This window comes from Cervus canadensis, chromosome 31 (assembly GCF_019320065.1).
Source record: "Cervus canadensis isolate Bull #8, Minnesota chromosome 31, ASM1932006v1, whole genome shotgun sequence".
Classification (NCBI taxonomy): Eukaryota; Metazoa; Chordata; class Mammalia; order Artiodactyla; family Cervidae; genus Cervus; species Cervus canadensis.
In genome coordinates this window covers 529,753-538,325 of record NC_057416.1, presented here as the reverse complement: position 1 = coordinate 538,325, position 8,573 = coordinate 529,753, and the positions used below count along the sequence as shown (strand labels likewise).

The 8,573-nt window shown below is 48.7% G+C and overlaps 1 pseudogene; it reads right to left on the bottom strand.

Moving 5' to 3' along the window:
- Nucleotides 1–5,817: 5,817 nt before the first annotated feature.
- LOC122432222 lies at nt 5,818–6,879 on the bottom strand (annotated as a pseudogene).
- Nucleotides 6,880–8,573: the final 1,694 nt, after the last annotated feature.

The following is an 8,573-nucleotide window of genomic DNA, read 5'->3' as shown; positions in this document are numbered from 1 at the left end:
GGAAAGCCAAACCTCCTTTCAAGTTGTGAGGGGCACCTCAGGATTTCTCTCGAGTTGCTTCAGGAGAATCGGGCTTCATTTCTAGTTGAAGCAGGAAATTCAGGGCTCCTTTCAAGTTGTGCCATGGATCTCTTGTTCCTCTCGAGTTTCAACAGGGCAGTCAGGCCTCGGCTCATGTTGAGGCATGGAAATTCACTTTCCTCTCGAGATGTAAAATGGGTGTCAGGCCTCCTGTCGAGTTCAGGTGGGGAACTTGGGCTTTATCTAGAGGTGCAACAAGGGAGTGAGACCTCCCTTCGAGTTGTGAGGGGATACTCTGGGTTCCATTCATGTCGGTGCATGGGAATCAGTCCTCATCTTGAGTTGAGGGGAAACTCGTTGTCCTTCCGACATTCTGCAGGAACCGCTGGGTTTCTCTAGAGTTCTACAGGTGAGACAGGCCTCCTCTTGAGGTATGAGGGGAAAGTTGGAATTCCACTCTAGTCGAAGCAGGGATATCGGCCCTAATCTCGAGAAGAGGTAGGGAACATGGGGCTCTTCTTGAGTTGTGGCTGGAAACTGTGGTTCCTCTTGAGTTTCAGTGGGTGTCTTGGGAAACCTCTTGAGTTGCATAAAGGTAGTCAAGCCTCGTTTTGAGTGGGAACTCGGGATTGCTCTCTAGACGCTGCAGGGGAAAAGGGCCTCATCTCGCATTGAGGGGTGAATCTCAGGGTTTTTCTTGAGTTGTGGCAGGACGCTTGGTGTTCCTCTCGAGTTGTGATGGGGACCTCAATGAGCTTGTCGTCTTGCCTCAGGGAAGTCAAGTCTCCTTTCGAATTGCAAGGTGGTGCGTGGGAGAGCTATCGAGTCACTGCAGGGGAATCTCACCTCTTCTCCATTTAGCGGGAAATCTCGCGGTGTTACTTGAGTTGCAGTGGGAAGGTTTGCATTCCTCTCGAGTTGTGACGGGGACCTCAGGGAACCTCTCAAGTTGCCTCAGAGAAGTCAGGCCTCCTTTCCAGTTGCGAGGGGCACCTCGGGATTTCTCTGGAATTGCTGCAAGGGAATAGGGCCTCTTCTTGAGTTGAGGCCAGAAACTCAGGGTTCCTCTCTAGTTGTGACAAGGAACTCGGGGTTCCTATCGAGTTTCTATAGGGGAGTCAGGGCTCATCACTTTTTCAGACATGGAACTCCAGTTTCCTCTCAAGTTGTAAAAGGGCTGTCAGGCCTCTGGTCAAGATCAAGTGGGGAACCTGGGCTTTTTTGGAGGCGCAAGAGGGGAGTCAGACCTCCCTTCATGTTTTGAGGGTATTCTAGGGGTTCCATTCGAGTCAGTGCAGGGGAATCAGGCCTTATCTCTAGATGAGGGGGAAACTCAGGGTCCTTTTGACTTGCAGCAGGAACCACAGAGTTCCTTTCAAGTTTCAATTGAGACAGACCTCCTCTTGAGGTGCGAGGGGAAAGTCAGAATTCCTCTTGAGTTGAAGCAGGAGAATCAGCCCTCATCATTAATTCAGGTAGGTAATGGGGGCTCTTCTCGAATTGTGGTGGGAAACTCGGCGTTCCTCTCGAGTGGCGATGGGGATCTCAGGGAATCTCTTGAGTTGCATAAAGGGAGTCAAGTCTCCTTTCGAGTTTTGAGAGGGAACTCAGGATTGCTTTCGAGGGGCTGCAGGGGAAAAGGGCCTCATCTCATGTTGATGGGGGAATCTTGTGGTTTTTCTCGGGTTGCGGCAGAAGGTTGGGGTTCTTCCTGAGTTGCGACGGGGAACTCAAGGAGCCTCTCGTGTTGCCTCAGGGAAGTCATATCTCCTTTCAAGTTGCAAGGGGAAGCGCAGGATTGCTCTCCAGTCACTGCAAGGCAAACGGGCCTCATCTCTCATTGAGGAGTTAATCTCGTGGTGTTTCTCAAATTGTGGCGGGAAGATGTGGGTTCGTCTCAAGCTGCGATGGTGACCACATGGAACTTCTCATGTTGCCTCGGGGAAGTCAGGCCTGTTTTTGAATTGCGAGGGGCACATCAGGGTTCTGGTAGGTAGCTGCAGGGCAATAGGGTCTCATCTCGAGTTGAGACTGGAAATCCAGGTTCATTTTGAGTTATGACGGAGACCTCAGGGAACCTTTCATGCTGCCTCAGGCAAATCAGGCCTCCTTCCATGTTGCGAGGGGCACCTCGCGATTCCTCTGGAGTCATTGCAGGGGGATAGGTCCTCATCTCTAGTTGAGGCAGGAAACTCAGGTTTCCTCTCCAGTTGCAACAGGGATCTCGGGGTTCCTTTTTTTGGGGCAGAGGATCAGAAATATTTATTCAATTAGATTGAAATCCTCAGAAAAATCAACTCCATAGCTTTTGAGGGGAGGGAGGTGCAATTTGATCTACTACCAAGTGGGGATTTGGGGAGGGGCAGGTATTTTGGGAGTCTGGGTAGGGAGATTTCTTTTTTTAAGCTTTTATATTTCCTACTTCTAGGTGGCTATGAAGTGTCCTGGTCTCCTTCTGACAATGTTTTTTCTAGATAAAACTTTTCTTTAAGACGGGCCTTGTCAAAAACACAAGGTAGCTGTTGAGAGTACAATAACCCATTTACAAAATGTTTAATGGTCATTTGTGTAAGTGGATTTATATAAACAGAAAATAGTTCTAATTTTTCTTTGCCAAGTCACCAAGCGAAACGCTAGGACCAACACAATTAGGCCGAGGCTTTGGGGACAATGGCCGTACCTCCTCAGAGTAAGACTTGAGCGCCATCTGGAGGACACACTTGAAACTACAGCATGGCAACGGAAAAAGCTAATGTTTCCAAGCAACCCGGTATAATTGGGGAACTGATGGACAACAGAGGCAGGAAAGAACTGCCTCCATTCCATGGTTTCAGCTCCTACTATTTCAAGCTTCCATCGGAGCATTGATAGTAGTGTTACTGAGTGAGGTACTTTCAGCCGAGGTGGGAGATGAAACCATAACATCTGAAGAGCAGTAACATTAGTTTCTTAGTAAATACAGGTCAGGAAGTGTTTGCAAGAGGGAATCAGGCAAACAGTTCCCCAAATTATTGCATCTTGCTATCCCCTCTCCTTACCTTGAGTAGAGGAGTATACACAATATCCACTTTATTCCCAAGATATAACCGACTGATAGTTAAGTTTTTTTTAAAAGGTATTTACATTTTAATAGATTGAAAGCCTTAGTGATAAAAAAAAAAAAAAAAGAGAGAGAGAGACAGAGAGAGAAATAATAGCAGAATTTCCAGTAGATGTCAACAGTTGGCTTTGGTAGAGTAAGAAGAACGTTTCCTTTATCAAATACTTAATTATTCCTTTTAAACAAACAAGGTCGCTTCCTTACTGATTCAGTCATTTTAATGAAATTGTTTTAAAAGGAGTATGTAACCCTTAAGAGTCTGAATAGTAAAAAATGCCTGTATTTCCCATTTCTGTATTTCTCCTGAGGTACTGGAATTTCTAATGAGACAGTAGTCTCCTACCTCAATGCTTTTCAAATATCTCTGGTGAAAAAAAATTTTTCTTTTTAAATTTCCAATCACTTGGTGGACCAATACTTGGGTAAATTAAAATCAAAATGTTATGAATTTTATGTTCATATCTAAAAATTCAGTGTCACTCTGTACTTGTCACAGACTGCTTTGTGTGCAGACTGGCATTGGTCTGTGGATGGCATAGAGAATCACCCCTCTAGTCTCTCTAAAAATACTTGCATTTGGCCTAAAGATCTCTGCCCACCATGGTTACATTCAGGAGCTTGACTTACACTTTTCTTTCAACTTTTACAAGAAGAGAGTCTACAAATCCATAATTATGAACATTTTAGATGCTTTCTTGTCTCCATCTTAAACTGACCCTCTACCTGCACTGTGTTGATGCAACTTTCTATTCCTTTGTTTATCAGTTCAATCCCGTTCAGGGTCACTAACTTTATTGGCGGTAAATTTGGCCTGGATGCCAGAAGCTCCTGTAAGACATGTGGGTAGCACAGAAGTTCAGATATTTGAGAATTCCCAGGAGGAATCCACCAGGAGGAAACAACATAGCTGACAAGACATATGCTTTCTTTCTTTCTTTCTTTTTTTTTTTTTGGCTGCCCACAGCACACGGGATCTTAGTTCCCCAGCCAGGAATTGAACCCACACCCTCTGCAGTGGAAGTGTAGAGTCCTAATCACTGGACCACCGTGGGAGTCCTGCTATGCTTTCTTGAAATAAAGATTACAGGAAAGCTTCAGTTGAACTTTTTTTCCCCCAAAAAAACACAGGTTGAAAGAGTCTTCTGATGGACAAGCGATTCCAGTATTCTGAACTTCTTTCATCCACTGGTTGAAAGGCAATGAATTCTCTTTTCTTATCCCAATAACTTCAAACTGAAAATTCCACGTGGCCATGTATGAAGTGAAATGTTCATAAATTTTCATTTATAAGGCACAAACCCTACACATCTCTCAAGAGAAAGGGAAAAAAAAGATGTGAAGACAGTAACCTAGGAAGAGAGGAGGTTCATCAAACTGGAGTGAAAAGCCACCTCCCTTTTTAGTAAACAGAGACCTTATACTGATAGGAAATACAGTCTTTGGGGAGGGTTTCAATGCAACCCCCTTCCCTGGATCACCGCAGAAGGTAGTCCTCAGGGGGCTGTGAAGCCAGGACACATCACTGTAAGTACCCACCCCCAACTCCCCATCCCACAGAAGCTGCCGGGCAGTGATGTCCCAGCAGAACATTCTGCCTACAGGGTGCCCAGTTCACCAGCCTCACCCAAAGGAGCCTTTGGGGACCACTCTTGCATGAGTACACGCATGTGCCTGTTCTGGGGCTTGATTTAAGCTGCTCTAAGCTGAGGTACAATGCTTTCCCGAGGACCATGAACTAGGAGAGTTACATGGGTCCTTCATAGGGCAGCACCTATTTAAGAGGCTGGACCTTGAGTTCCTCTTGAAATAATCAGATCCCTAGAACCAATTCACTCTACCAGGAGCTTTTTGAACATGCTTGTCAAAATCTGGAGAAGATCCTCTGAAGAAAACTCCGGATCTTCTGGCATGAAAAGCAGCCCTAGTAGATGTCAGGTAATCCTGCGGTGCACGGAGGTAAAACAGAAGGGTCCCATGACACCAAACAGTAGCCATGCTTGCTGGTTGGGCCTCCTGATAGCTCTTGGCACTGTATTTTCTAGTACCATTTCCATCAGTATTATATGAGAGTAAATATCCTGAATGTCTGCCTGGATCCAAGCATTTCCTGGAAGCATGACTGCTTCATTGTCCTCGCTATGCCCATGCAAGGTACAGCTGGGAGTGAATAGCACTCTGGAGAAAACAGCCAGGCAGACATCATCCTGAGAAAAGCGGGCTAGAGAAGGGACCAGAAGTCAGACAAATCCAGTATCCAATCACCGAAGACCAGCATTGCAAAAGAATGCCCATTTCAATACAGTGTGGTCCAGCCACCTTGTAATTTTTTCAGTCCAATTAGATTTTCCCTCTAGTCCAGGGCTGACCCCCGGAGGCCACAGTCAGAATGCTACTCAATTTTCAGGCATGAAGATTCTTAAATTCAGTGTCCGACGAACCTTAGCCAAGGTCCCTTCCCTTCCTGTGTCTCCTAAGGCTACAGCCCAGAGGATGGAATATAAACCTTTTATTCAGGACAATGATAACAAAACTCTTGGATCCTCTGGCTTCCCAATGCCATAGCCATAGCCAGCCTTGGAAATATAGTGCTCGTTTAAAAGCCCGCTCTTAAAAACACAAAGTCACCTCCTACTGTGGACTCAAGTTCCCCCCAAATCACGACAGGCCGCCTCCACACCGCGCCCCACCTGGCAGTCTCAGGAATCTTTCTTGGTCAGTCTGGCCTTGATTTTTTGTCTTGAGAAGGCTGCAGTGCCCACACTGCAGGCCACCAAGAAGAAGATGGAGAGGCAGGCCAGGTAGAGGGACAGGGGGCTGTGGCGTGGCAGGTAGATGTCCTGTCGCCCCTTGTAGTCCAGGAGGATGGCCTCCAGCTGGGAGAGTGTGCAGACAGACAGAAGGGTGTGGAAGATCTGGTGCCCGTGGCCCACGACGTCACAGGAACCAGGGAAGTACTTCTCTGGGACCGGGCAGGAGAAGAAGTAGGCACTGACCAAGAAGAAGATGATCTGGAGGGCATGGTACCAGGCCGCTGGGTCCTGGCAGCCGGACAGGTGGCACAGAACCAGGTGATGGACCACAGGGCTGATGTCCAGGATGTAGGCCAGCCTGGACAGCACCACCTGGCAGATCTTCCTCATGCCCGGGTAGGGCCTGTGGTACCGGTACTTCGTGTAGCAGCATCCGGCGCATGATAACTAACCACAGAAGGCGGCGGCCGGCAGGAAGAGGAGCCAGAAGTGCTCGTACCAGGCTTGGTCGGCGGTGTAGAAGAAGTGGACCAGGGCGCTGCCCTACTGATAAACGCTCACGCCCACGTAGTCCACGAAGTAGAAGGTGTAGTGTGAGAGCTCCGACTTGGACTGCAGCAGGTGGGCCAGGAGGCTGAAGGCGAGGTATGTGATGGAGGACAGGACATAGACGAGCAGGGGCAGCGCGTAGGCAGAGGTCCACGGCAGGTCCTCGTCCTCCACAAAGGCCCAGAACCGCAGGAGGACGGCCAGTGCCGCCAGCAGGTGGGTCCAGACGTTGACCACCTCGTTGTGTTTCAGAAAGAGGCTGAAGAAGTAGTAGCGCCACTCATGGCCAGTGGGGCGGTACCCGGCGCGGATGTAGGGCTCCCGGAAGAGCTGGGGCACGTCGGTCTCGGGGACAGTGCCGGGCATCTTGGGCAGCCCATCTTCCAGGATCTTGGGCAGGCATCACAGATGCTGCCCACTCATGGACAGGGTGCTCAGACGCTCCAGGATGGTGGTCATGGCTGCCCTGGGATGCTACCTTTCCTGAGTACCCAAATCTGTATGCGATAAGTTTCAGGCTTCAAAAATATTTAACTTGCACTTGGAATTTTTAGGTGATACATGACCCAGATGAGCACGGTGATTATTTCATAAAAGAGTGGCAACGGCAGCTGAGCCCGTGCATGCAGCCCTGCCCACACTCCCAGCCCAAGATCCCGCTCCCAGCTTCCTGCAGGCGGCGGTGACTGCAGCCAGTGAGTCGGAGGAGCGGCGGGGAAGAGGGGCCACCCGGGGACGGGCTCCACCCGGCTCCCTTGGGGTTCCTATCGAGTTTCAACAGGGGATTCAGGCCTCGTCTCATGTTGAGGCATGGAACTCTTGTTTCCTCTTGTGGTGTAAAAGGATTTTCAGGCCTCCTGTAGAGTTCAGGCAGGGAATTTCTGCTTTTTCTAGAGGTGCAAGTGGGTAGTCAGACCACCTTTCATGTTGTGAGGGGGTACTTGGGGTTCCACTTGAGTCAGTGCATGGGAATCTGGCCTTCTCTCGAGTTGAAGGGTAACTTCGTGTCCTTTAGACTTGCAGCAAGAACGTGGGGTTCTTCTCGAGTTTTGGTAAGTGAGACAAGCCTCCTCTTGAGGTGTGAGGGTAAAGTCAGTATTCCTCTCGAGTTGAAGCAGGGGAGTAGGCCTCTTTTTGAGATAAAGTGGGAAACACGGGGCTCTTCTCTAGCTGTGCAAGGAAACTCAGCGTTCCTCTTGAGTTGCGACGGGTATTTCAGCGAACCTCTTAAATTGGAAAAAGGAGTCAAGCATCCTTTTGAATTTCCAGAGGGAACTTGGTTTTGCTCTCGAGGCATTGCAGGGGGATGGGGTTCATCTCGCGTTGAGGGGCAATCTCATGGTTTTTCTCGAATTACGGTGGGAAGCTTGGGGTTCCTCTCGAGTTGGGAACGGGAGCTAAGGGAACCTCTCATGTTGCCTCAGGGAAGCCAGGCCTCCTTTCGGGTTGCAACTGTCACCTCAGGATTCCTCTCGAGTCGCTGCAATGGAATAGGCCTCATCTTGATTTGAAGTGGGAAACTCAGGATTCCTCACCAGTTCCAACAGGAATCAAGTATCAACAAGAGAGACAGGCCTCGTCTTGTTTAGAGGCATGGAACTCCACTTTCCTCTCCAGTTGTTAAAGGGGCGTTAGGCATCCTGTCGAGTCCAGGCATGGAATTTGGGCTTTTTCTAGACTTGCAACAGGTCAGTCAGACCTCCCTTCATGTTGTGTGGGGATATTCAGAGTTCCATTCGAGTTGGTACAGGGGAATCAGTCCCTATCTCGAATTGAGGGGGAACTCGGTGTCCTTTTGAGTTGCGGAAGGAAACGTGGGGTTCCTCTTGGGGTTCAATAGGTGAGACAGGCCTCCTCTTGAGATGCGAGGGAGAAAGTTGGGATTCCTCTAGAGTTGTATCAGGGGAATTGGCCCTTGTTTGAGATGAGGTGGGTAACATGGGGTTCTTCTCTAGTTGTCATGGGAAACTTGGGGTTTCTCTCAAGTTGCAATGAGTGTTTCGAGGAATCTTTTGAATTGCATAAAAGGAATCAAGCCTCCTTTCGAGTTTTGAGAGGGAACTCAGTATTGATCTTGAGGCCCTGCAGGGGAACTGGGGCTAATCTCACGTTGAGGGGGGGATATCCTGGTTTTTCTCAAGTTGTACTCTGGA